The 17,837-nt window shown below is 43.4% G+C and overlaps 1 protein-coding gene and 1 long non-coding RNA gene across 8 annotated transcripts in view; one reads left to right on the top strand and one right to left on the bottom strand.

The window, feature by feature from the left end:
* SLC29A1 (solute carrier family 29 member 1 (Augustine blood group)) overlaps positions 1-17,837 on the bottom strand; it is a 79,215-nt gene that overhangs the window by 22,654 nt on the left and 38,724 nt on the right. Inside the window, exons 1-2 of one of the 7 annotated variants that reach the window (XM_083732604.1) lie at positions 8,066-8,338; positions 7,853-7,987 (exon numbers count right to left, since the gene is read on the bottom strand). The exons of 3 other annotated variants lie outside the window; for them this stretch is intronic. The gene's annotated coding sequence lies outside the window, so the exon portion shown is untranslated. Of the gene's footprint in view, positions 1-1,141; positions 1,582-7,852; positions 7,988-8,065; positions 8,339-17,837 lie in introns of those variants that run through there. 3 more of the 7 variants (XM_083732603.1, XM_083732605.1, XM_083732606.1) reach the window with 3 other exon arrangements.
* On the top strand, positions 8,315-11,420 carry LOC310841626. The gene is made up of 2 exons (XR_014562626.1): positions 8,315-8,469; positions 10,825-11,420. It is a non-coding gene; the product is annotated as an uncharacterized lncRNA (long non-coding RNA).

Genomic DNA, 17,837 nt, shown 5'->3' with positions numbered 1-17,837 from the left:
TAGCATTACAGGACAAGACAAGGCTTGGCAAGGTGTTTCTGTTTATGAACTGGCATGGAAAACCACGTTGTGAGAACCAAGTCCTCCAGACATCCAGCATCCCTGTGACAAGTCCAATCAGTGCAGCAGCTGAGAAATGTGCTGCCATGTTCATTACTGCCAGGAAATTTCAGCTGGATCTGTGATGGGTCAGGCTATACTTTTGCATGCAAAAGCAGCCCCAGACAGTTGGGGTGCACTGTGTAGAGCCCTTTGCTACTTGTAGGCCACTCTGTATCTTACGAACTATCTCTCATCTATATTCTTTCCTGAACATGGCTTCAGCCTATACCTTTCTTTTAAGTTTCTATACAAATATATATACAGTGGTACCTCAGGTTAGGAACTTACCGTAATTTGTTCTGGAGGTCCGTTCTTAACCTGAAACTGTTCTTAACCTGAGGTACCACTTTAGCTAATGAGGCCTCCCTCTGCTGCTGCCACACAATTCCTGTTCTCATTCTCAACCAAAGTTCTTGATCCAAGGTACTATTTCTGGGTTAGCAGAGTTTGTAACTTGAAGCGTCTGTAACCCGAGGAACTACTGTATAACGAACAATCCCCATATACCCCCACCCTCCGAGAAACATTCCACGCTCATACAATGTAAATATGAAGTCAAAATAAAGTTTGCACATAGTTTAGAACCGATTACACTAGTTAGGTGTCTTCTTCTCTCTTCTCTTAGCAGATTGTCCTAAAGTGAGCCATGGGTGAAAAGGCAACACTGTCCTTTCTAATGTACTGGAAACAAGCATGCGCCATACAGTTTGAAATTTGTCTTTGTGTTCCGGAGTCCTCTTAAGATTATTTGCTACTCGATACTTCAGCTGGGGATCAATCTGCCCTCACGGCAACCTGGCCAACCTGTGAACACAACACTCCATGACCCTCACCAGGGTACTACTACCAACAAAGCTTCTCCTCTCTCTCTCTCTCTCTCTCTCTCTCTCTCTCTCTCTCTCTCCCCCCCCAACACAGTCCCTGCTTCCACCACCGAAAGAGGCTCCAGATACAAGTCCAAGAGCGAGGAGAAGCACAGCTTTCCTGCCTTGGAAACAAGAGAGAATTTAAGCCAGATGGAATGGAAACTGGCACTTACCGTGTCTCAAGTTTGCTGAACCTAGTCCTGTGCTGGGAGCCGTGTATTTGAAAGGAGTGGATATGTGTTTTGCTTTCCACTGTTTTTGAGACTGACATGGGGCAAAGACCATGTCAGAATCATGGGCTGGATCTGACTTGCGGTCAGATCAGTGTCTGGCGCTACATCTGGTCTGTCGCTTGAGTCACGGCTTAAGTAAACACATAATGGGTAGGAGCAGCTGCGGCTGCCAACTCTGGGATTATGGTGGGAATGGAGGATGCTTGTCTCTGTCAGGAATGCTAAGTAGATCTGCAGTATCTGCTGGGTTGAGCTAGTCTGTGTTTGTTACTAACACCCAACACCCCTCTGTTCTCTTCTTATCAGGAAGGGCAGGAGTTGCATTTCATAGAATCAGAGAACTGTAGAGTCGGAAGGGACACCAAAGGCCATCTAGTCCAACCCCCTGCAATGCAGAGCGGTGCTTTAGTTGAATACATTCATGACAGATGGCCACCCAATCTCCAGTGAAGCAGAGTCCACCACCTCCCAAGGGAGTCCATTCCCCTCACTCTTAAACAGCTCTGTCAGAAAGTTCTTCCTCATGTTTAGCCAGAATCTCCTTCCTTGTAATTTGAAGCCATTGAATTGGGTCTACCCTCCAGAGCAAGAGAAAGCAAGCTTTCTCCATCTTCCATGTGACAACCCTTTAGATATTTGAAGATTTGATATCTCCTCTCAGTCTCCTCTTTTCCAGGCTAAACATAACCAATTCCCTCAACCATTCCTCATAAGGCTTGGTTTCCAGCCCCTTGATCATCTTGGTCGCCCTCTTCAGCTTTCAACTCTCCAGCTTGTCAACATCCTTCTTAAATTGTGGTGCCTAGAACTGGACACAGTATTCCAGGTGGGGTCTGAACAGACTAAAGAGGTACTATTACTTCCCTTGATTTGGACACTTGATTTCTGTTGATGCAGCCTAGAACAGCATTAGGTTTTTCTGCTGCTACATCACACTGTTGACTCACATTCAGCTTGTGGTCTACTAAGACCCTATATCATTTTCACAGGTACTATGGGCAATCCAGGTGTCCCCCAACTTACATTTGTGCAGCTGGTTATTCCTGACTATGTGCAGAACATAGTCTAACTATCATTTTGTTAGTTTTGTTAGGTTTGTTAGTTTTGTTAAGGTCAAATTGAATCCTGATTCTGTCTTCACCACTCATCTGGCTTACATTTTACCAGCTTCTCTGAAATATTATGGGGCACTTTGTTAAAAGCCTTACTTGACTTTCAATTCCCTACTACAGGGTGTGTGTTGTTCAGACACAGCAAAGTCCAGCAGCTTCTCAGGAAAGTTTCATTGCACACATCTTACTCAGATTACCTCTTTTACTTTTGCAGGTGCCCACAAAGCTATGAATGGGAATTTAACTCATGGACTGGAAAATAGAAAATGAATCCGTCATCCATGCTAGGGACACAGTTCTGTGGGCATAAATCCAGAACCCTTTGGAAAGGATGTGCATGGAAAAAAAGCCACAACGGACATGGCTCATTGTGGTCTTCCTGGTTGCTTTCGCCACATGCCTCCAAATCCTTTCCAAAGAAAGCTGTGTTTTGTTTCTGAGAAATGAGGCAGTGCTGAACAACTAGGGATGGAGTGGGTGGGAAGGTGCCCTGATGGTAGAAACTTCCTACCACAAGAGGAATTCAGCCATCACCGACAAATGCAGTCTTCCCCAGCCTGCTGCCCTTGATGTCTTGCACTACAGACTCCAATCAGCTGTGGCCAGCATGGTGGGGGGAATTGTAGGCCAGAGCATATGGAGAGCACCAGCTTGGGGAACATGACCAGGGCAAAGTAACTTAGGGCAACCTAAAATGTTTGGGCACTCCTACATGATAACCAAGTAATTTGATAAGGTCTACAACAACAAGCAAGCCTCTTGGAATGGTCAGTCAGCAAACATAGTTCAGGTCAGCTTTCTTGCACAATTCTGCAGCGGTTAGCCTAGAGCCAATTGCTGGTACATGCGGAGGACATTACAAATGTTCACAGAACTGTCACAGCAAAGTGTAATGGGGCGCTTCAAAGGTAATGGCCTTTAGGAAAATAGACTATCAAAAAATAAAAGAGGGCATTTTCCTTTCTGAAGGACAGTCCATATATCTTTCCTAGAACTGACTATGTAATGTTATCAGCTGGATATTTTTCAAAGTGCCACAAAGCTGTCCAGGTTCTTTCCTGACTAGGAAATAAAAGAGGAAAGGCAGAAAACACAATCCCAAGGAAGCTCAGCAGAAGCGGGGTTTGACAGTGACAAACGCCTCCTGGCATTTGTCCCCAACACCTGGCAATCTAATAGCCACTGATAGGCACAACTTTTGTGTGGTGGTGGTGGTGGTAGGGTGTGTGTGTGCTACCAAGTTACAGGGAACCAGGCAGAGGGCCTTCTCGGTAGTGGCACCCGCCCTGTGGAACGCCCTCCCACCAGATGTCAAAGAGAACAACAACTACCAGACTTTTAGAAGACATCTGAAGGCAGCCCTGTTTAGGGAAGCTTTTAATGTTTGATGCATTACTGTATTTTAATATTCTTTTGGAAGCTGCCCAGAGTGGCTGGGGAAGCCCAACCAGATGGGCAGGGTATAAATAATAAATTATTATTATTATTATTATTATTATTATTATTATTATTATTACATTTGAAGGGTCTAAATATGCATATACTAACATGAATAACAAATCCCTGAAGGCAAACCTTCAGGAAAGGAAAGTGGCTTGGGGGTAAGGCAATTTTAAGCAGAGAAACTTTTGTATGCGTCTCTACAGAATTAATTCTTTCCCCACCACCAATTTTTCTGCTCCAAACCCCCTCCCCCACCCAATTCCCAGTGGGATTTCAGCTGTGTGTTTACCCTATTACAGTGTATTTCTAGAAAAAGAGGTGCTGGAACTCACAATGAATGCCTCCCTTGTGTGCTTATAATGGCAATGGCGCCCACCTGAGATGTGCCGGAAGTGAGTTCTGGTGAGTTCTGGCTGAAAAAAAGCTCAGCAAGGACACATCTAGAATTCCACAAAGGCGAAAGCACTGGATACATGAGTAGTATTGAGTTAAAACATGGGTAGCAAGGGGGGGATGACTGCTCCAAGCAAGGGAAGGCGCCAGAGGAGTTAGAGGGAAATAAACAGGGGGTACTGAGAGCAGGTGAGCTTTTTCCTATACTGATCTGTGCTCAATGACTTACCGTATTTTTCGCTCTATAAGACGCACCAGACCACAAGACGCACCTAGTTTTTGGAGGAGGAAAACAAGGAAAAAAATATTCTGAATCTCAGAAGCCAGAACAGCAAGAGGGATCACTGCGCAGTGAAAGCAGCGATCCCTCTTGCTGTTCTGGCTTCTGTGATAGCTGCTCAGCCTGCATTCGCTCCATAAGACACACACACATTTCTCCTTACTTTTTAGGAGGGAAAAAGTGAGTCTTATAGAGCAAAAAACCCGGTACTTGTTCACTGCAGCATTGCTGGTAAGAGAAGAGTGCCTAAGTAATATTTTCCTTGTTTCAACATTGTTTCCTTTCAATTTCTGCCCTTGTTCTGACATCGCCTCCAAATCAACACAACACTGCTTTCTTTGGAATGAATTTAGGGATGTGGTAAAAGGAATCAGAATGGCAATATGAACTATATCCGTTTGCTGTGGCCAGTTTCCATGGACGTACTTTCTAAAGAAAACCCGCAAAACCCTGTAATTGTGCACAGCAGTTAAATTCTAAATTTTATTCTTCATTCTGAGAGTTAGAATTTGCTTTGTGGCAGTCTTTGTTACACCCCAAAAGGAAGTTATTGTCTTCTCCTTTCCCCGAAGTCAACAAACCTGTGGCAGCTCCTGTGAATGTACTGACTGAAAAACACTAAACAGGAATTACTGCCAGAAAACTGCAGGTACCCGGTAAATCTAAGAAGGATTTGATTCATATAGTATAGTTTTATTTTATCTTATTTACTTATTGAAGTGGTCTTATACCACTATTACCATATCAAGGCAGTGCACGTTGATAAAACATAAAACACCATTAAAACCAGTACAGGATTATCATTACAGGATTTGGCTAAATGATGTGCTTTATGCAACTACATAGGCCTGTTGGCATAAAAAGCCTTTAAGAGATGCCTGGAAGTCCAAAACAAGGATCCCTGCCAAATCTCTGCTGGGAGAGTGTTCCACAGCTTGGGTAGGACCAGTGAAGCTAAATGCCCAACAAAGGACAACTAGCAGTGTTCCTTCCGAAGATCAAACTGTGATATAAGGGCTCAGGTGGTCCTTTAGGTATCCTGGGTCAAAGTTGTTCAGGGCTCAGTATATCCACACAACAACCTTATACCTGGTCTCACAGCTTTAGGCTGCAATCCCATGCACACTTACCTGGTAGTAAGCGCACATGAGACCAATGAGACTTACATCTGAGCAGACATGCCTAGGATTGTGCTGTTAAGGCTAATTCTGCAGTTAACCTTCTAACAGGGAGGCCACATTTTGGGGGGACCCAGTACCATGCACAAACACAGCGACTGCTCTCTTATTTCATTGTCAGCTCAGAACAGATCAAGCAGATATTTAACTTGAGTCAATTATTTCTGCTATTCAGCCCTCCTTTACGTGACTACACAATACCCAGAATTTTTTACACATTCTGAATGGCAAGTGCTTTGTTTGGAGATCAAAAGGATGCCGAAATCTCTTCCCCCTTCCTTCCTTCCCCCTGTTTTTAAGCTGATAAGCTTTTCTCTGCTCCAGAGGTCAGGCACATCTTCCTCCTTTGATGTCCCTGTGTAAGCAGGGGGCCACAAGATTGGAGTATAACATCCCCCAGTTCCTTAGAATAAACACAGTAGGAGTGAAAAAGGGGATGGACTGGAAGTACTTTACTCCAGGTGCACTGTAGTTTGTAAACAAACATATATATTTTTCTATTTCACACTGAAGGCTGCCCACTCTCCCACATTTCATGAAAATCAGACTTGGTCTGTGTACACCACAAACTTCCCTAGTTTCCCCGTGCTCAAGGTTCAAAGAGACATAAGCATTCATCACTCTACCAAATGGCTGTATCAACATTTGTTTCTCATACTCCCCTGATGATGACTGCTCCAGTTCAAAATGCATCCGGATTCACCTAACCACTGTCTTATCTCACAGTTGCCATCTGGCCTTGTTGAAAAGCTGTGGTGCAAGTTCCCCAAAGGTTCGGATGTGCCTTGAGCTTTTCCCACCACCCCAAAGGAGTATGGAGGAAGTTTCCTTCTGTTTGTCATTGTTCACCAGAAAAGGTGGTGAAATTGGGTCAAATTGTAGGTGTCTTTAATAAGCACTGTTGTGCTCATCTTCCACCCTTACCCTCCTGCCCCCGTAGATGTTGAGATTGCAATACAAGGAGCTAAAGGCAAGAATACAAGTGCTACGAAGCCCCAGTTTTCATTCAATAGCACTGCATTTGCTGGATCCAGTCTGGCTTTGACACCAGCCACAAGAGAATGAACAAAAGGGCAATAAGGATCAAGTCTTGGAAATAAAATCCAGGATGGAGTATTGCTACACTATCCAGGATTAAATATGTTCATGTCAAAACCTGCACTGTACAAGAAAATGTGGAATAGTTAGGACCTATCTTAATTTAAAAAAAGAAATGAATTTACATTGCAAACTCGATAGGGAAAACATTTGCCTCTTTGGGTTATGTACACACAGTGATGGCACTAGATAAAATATAATTATCACACCTGCTGCCCCCATTAGGTTATATCTTTTGATGGCAGACGTGGGCTACGTTGCATGACTAATTACCTCCAGGCCCATTTATAAACACTAATTGAGGATGCTGCCCTTGCTAGGTTGATCTTTTAGGAATCTAAATTTATTTCTCTATAATAATGTTGTAAACCTAAGGCTCGCTGGAGATTACGCTCCTCTATTTTTTTAAAAAAAACATTTTTTATTGCTTTTTAAAAATACAGAAATACAGAAAAAAGAATAAAGAGTGGTTATAAGAAAAAAAGATATAAATAACAAATTTCCATATTCTTTTTTCATCTAACCTATAGGACTTCCCCACATCCTCCGAACCCTGCGTTCTCTGTCTTATAAAGCATCAGCAATTTGTTAACTTATTTCAAAACTTATTGTAACTTCCATTTTATCATGTTCCCTATTTTCAATTTTACTATCGCTCAATTCTTATATGTTTTATATTAAACACAATAAAGTTATTTCATTATTTTACCTCTGAATTCTTGTGTCTTAATTTTCATTTCATTAACTTACATTTGCTGAAGCTAGAATTTCCTGAAAGGTGCATTTTTTTTAACATTCATACAGCTTATAGTGTTTTTTCAAATAGTCCTTAAACTTTTCCCAGTCCTCCTCTAAAGGACAGCAAAGCCAAACTCTCAGTTATACACTCCCCACCCCCAAGGCAGCATTCGAAGCAAAAGCCCAGTTAGGATTCCGCCCTGCAGATCCTCCAAAGGGCCCCATCACAGCAAAATGCCAGACTCCCTTGGAACTGCACCAGCCAATGTGTTGCCAATATCCACAAGACTAATGGGCTGTTTGTGCCTTTCTCCCGAGCCTCTAGCATATATATACACGGACATCCATCACAGGGAATATCTGCACAGAGCAGCTCAGTGGCTGTAATTAATTACATCAGTAATGATACCTTCTCAGCATCCAAGCAAACCCTGGGGCCTCCACCCAGCAGAAGCTGCAGCCAAGTCCCCAGTCCTGCTTCTTTTCAGCATTATGGAAACAGACCAGTTGGCCAAATCGACACTTCAAGATCCAGATCCTTCAGCTAGAAAGAATAGGCAGGTTTAGGCCTACGTGCCCTTGCCCCCTACAAATCTTAAGGTAACGTTGAAAAGAGACTTACTTAGAGCACAGGCTAGTCCACCAGTTCTATAAATCCTTTAACGCTCATGTGATAAAGAGTTCCAGTGGTCTCTTTACCAGACTATCAGTGGTCCAGGAATGAGTCAAACACACACGCACATGTGCGGTATCTAAGCCAAACCACCTGCTGATTAGCAGTTTGCCATCAGCAAGGGCCCCTTTCTAAGAAGGCCACCTAGTGAAAACAGCGATAAGGCTGGGTGTTGCACAACATCTTTTCTACTGAGTTGCCAAGAGGAATCACCATGAGACTGAACGTAAGGATAGTCACTCAAGCTTACTTAATGCAGATCAAGCTTGCTTATTGCAGATTAGGCACTCTTTAACCAGCTTGTAAAATGGATGGAATTGGTGTGTATGGGATTCCAAGCACTGCTGGTGAATGTAAGTATGCTAACAGGTAAAGGTGGAAGTAGCTATTCTGGGTTGACTAAGCTATACTAAATCTGGCCACTAGAGTTAGTCGGTGTCTTCCCAACCTGGCTTTCCAGGTAGCAGCTGTGCTAACAGACATTCTTCTTTAAAATTGAGGAAGCCAGGGGTTAAATCTGAAGCTTTCTGCAGGCAAATCTCATGTGTTCTACCCATGAGCTATGCCCCGTCCCCTTGTATGGTGACTGCCCTCAACAACACTTCAGAACTTTAGAGAGGGTGCAAAAGAGGTTGCATTAGAACTCTGGCTGGCCAGAGGAGGACCAACAGCCCTGAAACTTCAAAGTAAGCTTTCTAATGAAATTTATCAATGCCCCTCTTTTTTATCTTTTTGCCACTTTTTATTTTTGCTGACATTTAGGAGCTGGCAGAAGAAATACAAAAACTGTTCACTTTTTCACTTCTTCTTTTATCAATTGCTTCCCTTTCCATTGGCATGCTGTTTTTTTTTAAAAGATCTCAAAGTATCTGAGCAATGCGACCGCAAAGGGGAAGGGGTGTTTTGGGCAGGGGTTAGGAACTTGCAGTCTAAGGGTGATATGAGGCCCCTGGCTAAATGTCATGTGGGTGGGGGAACCAGGAGGGAGGATAAGGGGAAAGCTGGAAACTGAAATGCAAGGCAGCTTGCTGGGAGGGTGGAGAGAACAGAAAAAGAGAAAAGGGGCAGTGTTGCCCATTTTTGGCTCTGGCCCCACCTGCTACCAGTTCCACCAGCATGCAGCCCCCAAAGGAATACAGGCCTTGACAGAAAAAAAAAGCTTTGTCCTCCCTCCCACATTAGGGAAAGGCTTCAGACATACAGACATCCCTGTTCCATCTGAGAGCCAGTGTGGTTCCATTCCTTCCATAAACCCATGGCAGAGCTTTAGTAAACTCTTTCTCTTTTTAAACAAAGGCTGCACACATACACTTAAAGCACATTGCTACCCCCAGATAATCTTGGGAACAGTAGTCCCCCCCCCCACAGAGCTAGCACCCTTAGCAAACTACAGTTCCTAAAATTATTTGAGGAAGGGAGACACATGTCTTAAATGTGTTACGCAGGCACAGCACTTTGCAAATTAAAGCTGCAATCCTAAACACACACAATCTAGACACAATCTACACTGAAATCAATGTGTCTTAAATTCTCAAGCAAAAATGTGCTTAGAACCTGGCTATAAACGTTTTATTAAAATGATAATACAGAAGAAGCCATGACTCCTCCCAATTCCATTTCACCAACCCCCCTGACCTAAGTTCCCCCTTCCTTGGCCTGAATCGCCCCAATTCCTGCCAAAATATTCCAAAATACTGCAAAAATATTTTGCTCAAGGAAAAAGAAGTTCAAAGTTCATTCTGAACACAGATACTGCTTTCCTTAGGGAGAATTTGATTCTAATTTAAGTACGTCATAGATACAGTCCAAGCCTACTGCTGAAATCCGAACACACAAAACACCCTCTTTCAACTCCAGGGAGAAATAGGGAGTCTATGTTTTGCTGTGTTGAAAAGTTAAGACAGACTTGCTGTGTGTTGTCAAACCACTGCTTGGCTCCAAGGCACTGAGAAGTGCGTTAAAAATATGTTTTGCAGTGTCGTGAAAATGGTAAAAAAAAAAAGCATGTTAAACCACTGGGGTAAGCCAATGTGGTGCCCTCCAGATGTTAGTCTACAACTCCCATCATCCCTGACAACTGGTATCCTTGCAGAAGCAGATGGGCATTGGACTCCAACAACAGCTGGAGGGCACCACATTGGCTGCCCCTGTTATAACCAATATCATCAGGCTGGAAAGACAATGCCAACAGGGATGATTTTAACTAACTATCCTCCTACTCCTCCAAATTGCTGATGATGGTCAACGATATTTTGAGAAGAGATTTCATTTTCATTCCTTCTTTAATCCACTCTGATGAGCTGGATTAGTAAATTTTGAAAGGAGAAATCATGTTCACCGTGATAAAGAGTATGTATTCATAAACAAGGTGTTTATTTCAGGAATTATTTCAGGAATAACTGGCACAGTGCATCATGATCTTACCGGCATGTTTTTTTGTTTTTGTTTTAAATTACACTCCACACCAGAGATGCCCAAAAGGTGGAATGTACAGAACTCAAAAGCAGTTCAAGACTTTGTTCTCCCTCCCATCTGTCTGACAGTCAAGTGCTTGGAAAGAGGGAGTTGCTGTAGAGTTGCAATATTTTCCCCCTCCAGGAGTACACCTGTGTTTTTAATAGGAGCTTTTGGAATTACTGGTGAGGAAAAATGACTGAATTCCTTCATGGAACTGTTAAATGTCTTGGGTCACACCCACCTTTTTCTAGCAAAGTTCCAGCAAGGAAGGCTCAGTATGGAAGAACTGTGGCATTTGATGTTCCAATGAACTGTGGGCTGAAAGCTAAGAGGACAGTGGTGGAGGACAAGGGATGTCTGAAGGCATCATTTTCCATCCCACCCTGTATTGACTGCATGCAATGCTATCTCCATCCTCTTGCAGTTCAGCTTCCACTAAACCCTACATCTCTCTGGCTGCTGTGGCAAAATTACATAAATTACATTGTCATTTCACCCCATTCATTGCAATTCAAAGGAAACAGAATATGAATAGGTGGTGGTGAGAATGTAATCATATTGTTTGCAGATGGAAGGCAGCAGCAAATACCGATCTTAATCAAAGGGAAAGGAAATACAACAAGAGGCTTTGAAAGGAGGCAGGAGGAATAAGGAACTTTGTTGAGGTGAAGAGGAAGAGAAACTAGGAAGAAAGAGAATGCTTGTGAGAGAGAAGAGAGATGGGGGCAAAGGCTGGCTAGCAACCATATGAAGTTTCATTTTTTTCAATATGGCTCTTAGAACTCCGCTACTATTTGGATGGTGAAAAACATTGCTGTTTAAATAAAACAATATGGACTGCAGCTTTAGGATTTGCACTAGCTCCAGACTGCCTTCTGGACACAGTTTAGGGTGTTCATTTTGACCTACAAAGCTCTATAACAGGGGTGGGAACTAACCCAAAATGTTGTCCAAGAAGGAAAGCTACCCGCCTGCATTTCAAGGAGTGGAGTGGCAGTAACATTTCCATCTCCCCCAGAGCAGTGAATTAAGTTTGCAAATGGAAGTTGTAAGGCTCCCTTGGCTCAGCTTAAGGACATTTTCCCAGGGTCAGTCTCAGGCTCTGATGGCTGTATGCTAATCAAAGAACAAAAGCAAACAAGGCCCCCTTTGTCCCAAGGGTGGAGGAGAGGAAGGAACTTGATGGGGACCCAGGTTGGGGACTTGCCCCTAGTTCACAGAGCTTCCCATTGCAGCAAAGGATGCTCTTTGAGGCAAAGTAAGGCCATGAGGTTGGTCACATGGGAAAATTATTCTGCACTCACAATGCAGTAGCATAGGTAGCCATGGGCAGGGGCGGTCTATAGGACAGCACAGGGGTCTGTCTTATGTTCCCTGCTGTGCGTCAGGAGTTTTGTTTCTGGGCAGCAGGGGAGCTTTCTCAACAATTTTGATTTCCCATAAAAAGCTCAACAACTTTGGTCTGCTCCAGGCGCCAGCAGGGGTTGCTACGCCGCTGCACAATGTTTCTTCTTAGGCAGGAATAACCAGCTGCAATGCAGAGTGCAGTGATTAATTGGGTATATAAAAGACACTTTTTCAGTTATCCTGGTCCCAAGCTGTATATGTCTTTATACACCAGTATCAGTACCTTGAACTTAGCCAGGAAGTGAATTGGCAGCCAGCTTGTTGAAGTACTTGCTACAGTCACAATCAATGGATTAAATCGCTAGGCAAGCCAAGTCAAAGAGTTTCAGCTTGGAAAGAGTGGTCAAGGCGCATTGGTGAATGAGATGCATAAACCCTCCTTAGGACAGCAAGACAATGAGCAAACAATGATGGAGGGGGAGGTTAGCACAAGAATGGAAGAGAATTACTCCCTATGGGCAAAATTGGGAAATGACACAATGGCAGGAAAGTAGGATTTCCTATCCCCATGGAGATTCTATATAGGAAGCAGCAATAAAATAATAATGAAGTATTCTTCACAATAAAGTATCCTGATTGTGGGAAACTTTGAGGAATGTTAATAACATGAAAAGCAAGCAGCTCCTCTGTGCATTGACCCCCCCACCCCCTATCTCAGCTGCAAAGAGTGCTATGAACTTGGCCCTTTAAATCATGGCCATGTAGAATGATAGTCACCCAGAGCCCTTTTCTTAAACAGCCAGTGATGAAGGTGTCCTGCTGTGAATGGTGCATGCATTCCACTGCTCATGTGTACCTGTTTGCAAGAGATGGACTGAGACAGTTTAGGTAGGTTTTAGTAGCAGCAAGAGTTGGTTCCTGAATTTGTAGAGGTAGGAGATAATGTGCCAAGAGAGAAATAACTTTTAGCTGTGACTTACGAAGTAACACTTTGCAAAAAAAGAAAGGGGAAAAAAGGAACAAGCTTGCCCCAGCATGACCAGCAAAATGCAGTTCGCTTAAGTACCCCAATATTATCTCACCGGTGCAGTCCTGCATCCAATTATCAAGTAATAATAATAAATAATAATTTATTATTTGCACCCTGCCCATCTGGCTGGGTTTCCCCAGCCACTCTGGGCGGCTTCCAACAAAGATAAAAAATGCATTAAAATGTCAGACAGGAAAAACTTCCCTAAACAGGACTGCCTTCAGGTGTCTTCTAAATGTCTGGGAGTTGTTTATTTCCTTGACATCTGGTGGGAGGGCGTTCCACAGGGCAGGTGCCACTACCGAGAAGGTCTTCTGCCTGCTTCCCTGTAACCTCACTTCTCGCAGTGAGGGACCTCAATGTCCGGGCAGAATGATGGGGGTGGAGATGCAACTGGGCTGAGGCCGTTTAGGGTTTTAAAGGTCAGCACCAACACTTTGAATTGTGCTCAGAAATGTACTGGGAGCCAATGTAGGTCTTTCAGTAACAAACATACTGGCAAAAGCAAGCATTTAATCAATCCAGTGGTGGCGCAGTGTGCAGGGAGGTGCTAATCCCAGATAGTGGAGGCGGTTTTGCTTTATTTGCCCTGCCCTTCCTCCAATGAGATCTCTCATTTTATCCTCACAACAAGGTTCGGCTGTGTCAGCTAAGGCCACCAAAGGCCCCCTTTGAGCTACGTGGGGAATGAGATATGAACTCAGGCCTTCCAATCCGACCCCAGCACTTTATTCACTGCATCAGGCTGGCTTTTCCAGTGCTACTACCTCCCAGAAAGGAAGACAGTGCACCAGCTTCTAACCTGCAGCTACATCTTAACCCTTGCATGTCAACAGCTCTTTAAAAAGCTATAAAGAAAACATAAGGAACTGCATGACCACTGACAAGCAAATTTAGAGTGACTGTGGTTGCTCTTTGGCTGCACCTCTGAAGGGATGATGGAATAATGGCCAAACAGTGATGAATCACACATAAATAGCCATGAGTCACACATTAACAGTAATAAATCAAACTAAGTTTGTAAACATTTTAAGAGCGTTGCAGAAGGTGAGCTAAGAGAGGCATTACTCCCCATAGTGCTCACACAGGGCTTTTTTTTGTGGTTGAGTTCAATTATTGCTTCTGGCCAAATGGATTTTGCAGGCTTTTGAAACAATACCAAAAAAAATGCCTAACCTGTTTGCCAGAAACCAAAGTGGGAAGATAGTAAACAACACAGTGGTCCTTCTAGCAAACAGATTTCGACTCTCAAAAATCCTATTGTCTGTCTCCAGCCCAACAGCATAATCCTACCCATGTTTACTCATTCAGTGGGGCTTACTTCAAGGAATGTGGGTATGCAAGTGAAGCCTAAGCCTCCAACAATTTATTATCCCTTTTTCCTTTTATTTATAAGGGATATCTGCAAGTTCCATGGATCCCAAGCAAGCATTTAGACCATGTGAAATATAGTGCCATTGCAGAATAATCCAATCTTCTGTTGGCCATTTTAGTTTGTCATATGGAATGATTGCCCCTGCCATGTTCGAGGAGGTGGGGTCTCCCACCCCCCAGAGTCAATTCCGTAGGCAGGGGGAGGAGGGGTGAAGCCCCATTGTGCAAGTGGAAGTCTTTGTGTGGGCTTCTGTTGATGGTACTCATTAGTTGAATTCCACCCACAGGTAATTCATAGTAATCATTTCAGGTAGAACAAAGCAGCTTGGGCAATTCTCATTCTCTGAATCCGGATTTACTACAGCCACCATGTTGGCAGCAAAGAGTTATTTGTACCATCCTGTGGTTCAAAGTCACCTATTATCTTCCTCATTATCATTGCAATCAGAACGTGTAGCAATCATGGTGATGCAGGTACACTCTTGCAAAATTCTATAGTTTGCAGAGTATGAGATACCTGGTCTTGCACGAGTGGAGTGATACATGCATTCTGCTCTTTTACTTCCAACACAACTGTGAAGCTGGTTTACTCTCAGCCCACAAAAGCATGATTGGAGGAGTTGTGTGTGCATGCAATATAGCACAAAATTATTCTGAATGTCTGATGCACAGAAACTTTGGCGGCAAGAGACCTGCCTCATATAGACACAGCACTCATCCATTTTTACAAAGGCACAGCTTCCCACAGAGCTATTTTCAGTTGCCATCTGCTCCCTTTCATCTATATTTCGGAGACATCTGTCCTTCTCTTATTCAGCCTAGAGGCCAATGCAAGACTTACAGCATTGCAGCTGGTCCCAATTTAGAGGGAGTGTGGTTGAAGCCAAAACGCAGGACAAAACGTTCTATGTGCTAAAATACCATCACTTCCACCAATTAAAAGTAAAATACCAAGGCAGAGCTGTTTGTGGCCATGATTGACACTGAATTTGACCAATAATTATTCTTGGAGGAATGCCAGCCAACATAATGGCTGGGATTCATGGCTTTTCTCCCCACCTTGTTCACGACACACACAGGACTAAAATACCGGGTCTATTTCAGGCTGAGCAACCCACCATCCATTCACATGGCACTAAACTAGCAGCCAAAACCTTAAGAGGGGATGGAACAGATGCAAAACTAAAAGATTAGTTTTCTTAGCAGCGTTCATCCTAATGCCAAGTCTATGGATGAACATATCAATTATCAAAGTGAGGGGGGAAGGCATAGGATCAAGTATGGACACCCCTGAGAGTGGGATGCAAAAACACTGCCAAAAATCTGGCAGAAACCCACACTGGCTCCCAGCACCATCATCAACGGAACGGAAAAGGATGCAGCATGCCACAAGTCTGCAGAATGCATTTCAAATTCAGGCTAGAAAACTGAAACAAGCCATTTGTTGCAAGGGTAGCAAACCTATAGCCCTCTATATCTCCATCTCCCAATAGCCCCAGTCAGCATGGTTAATGGTCAAGAGATTTTGAGAGATGGAATCCAGTAAAATCTGGAAGGTCACAGGTTTCCCATTCTTGCCCTCTCCAGGTCTGAAAAAGATTTAAAGGCTTTTTCATCCAACTCCGCCAGATATCAACCTATGCAATTGGGTGAAGCAAATTGTGGAAGTGACTCAAGCAAGTGAGCCAGGCTATATATTGCACAGATCCTTTTCTTCTGCCTATTGTCTTGGGCACCAGATAATTATTCCAAACTTTCCTCAAAGCAGGCCATCCACCCTCCAGTTCAAGAATATGCTTGAATGTTTATGCATTAGGGGGGCTGAAGAAGAGCCTGCTGTGTCCTGTCTAATTTATAGCTGCCTGGAATTGACAAAGCATTCTGCTTTGTTTAGGCAACAGATAAATTTAGTGGACTGGATTCTATCTTGGCAAAAGCTTTTTTCAGCAACAGAGGAGAGACCTCCAGGGAAGGCTGATTTACAGAATGGTTTAAATAATGACTAGCGCCACTGCTGCAAGTCAGACAAAAATATCATTACTGTCATCCTGAGACCTGAAAACTATCATCTTTCTTACTCCACCCAAACTAAGTTCTATTATTTGCACATAGCACAAAATACAAACTGAGGGACCAGATCCTGCCACAAGATATCAAGCCCACAAGCCAAGATATCAACCCCACTCAACCAGTACTGCTATAGGGCCTAATAATGTCAGCCACAACACCAAAATTAATCGAACCTGATCATCTTCCAATACAGTATATGCTATCATCTGCCAGTAATACCTATCTATATTCTATGTATAAGACAAACAATTCAGTCACAACACAAAAAAGTAAGTGGGTACCAATATGACATAAAAAGCAGGTGTATTTCAAAATCACTATGAGACCATCAACTGAACTGCTGTCATTTCAGTGGAAAGAAGGAAGTTCAGAGAGAAATTAGCATGAAATTGCTAAATGAACACTTATAAAGTTACGTTCTATCACATGTGGCCTGAATCAAAACAATGGGTTTCCCTGTATGGGAGTTACGGTAAGTAGCTGAACAATGCCAGAAAGTTTGTGTTATCATTAATACTGCTTTGTACACAATTATCAGAGTTCATATTTCGTGCATTTCCTTTTCCTGGCCTCAGCCCAGTATACCTGAAGGAGCATCTCCACACCCATTGTTCAGCCCGGACATTGAGGTCCAGCACCAAGGGCCTTCTGGTGGTTTCCTCACTGCGAGAAGTGAGGTTACAGGGAAGCAGGCAGTGGGCCTTCTCGGTAGTGGCACCTGCCCTGTGGAACGCCCTCCCACCAGATGTCAAGGAAATAAACAACTATCTGACTTTTAGAAGACATCTGAAAGCAGCCCTGTTTAAAGAAGTTTTGAATGTTTGAAGTTTTATTCTGTTTTTAGTGTTCTGCTGGGAGCTGCCCAGAGTGGCTGGGGAAACCCAGCCAGATGTGTGAGGTATTAATAATAAAATAAAAATAAAAATAAAAATAAAAATAATTTGACCTCGCTGCTAATGTCTCCATGCCACACATGTGAATGGGATATATGCACACCTACCAATTTAAGATAACATTCCATGCATCCAATGAAGTGGACTCTAGTCCATGAAATCTTATGCCATAAAACAGACTTCAGGTGTCACAAGGCAACTCTTCAGAAGCAGGAATTGACACAGAACACACCACCAGTTAAGATGACCAGGCTGGATTTTGTTTGGTGGTAGCCTAAGCAGGGCATAAGCAAACAAGACACCTGACCAGAACCGGGAGGGAGGTGAGGAGCTAGGAAGAGATAGCCTAAGGTCAGGAAGTAATGTGTTAAGCTTCTGGCTTATCATTCCTTTGTTATTCAGATTGTGGGCTAAATGGTCATCTGATGGTTAGGAGATGGTTGGGAATTTCACTGCTATTTGAAAGACAGCACCAGCAAGAATATCCCAGATAACAGGAAGTCGTAGTCAATGTGGAGGCTCAACTTCTAAGTGGCATGGAATATCACTA

This window comes from Podarcis gaigeae, assembly GCF_964106915.1.
Source record: "Podarcis gaigeae genome assembly, chromosome: 3".
In the NCBI taxonomy this organism is placed as follows: Eukaryota; Metazoa; Chordata; class Lepidosauria; order Squamata; family Lacertidae; genus Podarcis; species Podarcis gaigeae.
Note: the sequence above shows the minus strand (reverse complement) of the source record. Positions and strands in the feature narration are given on the sequence as shown.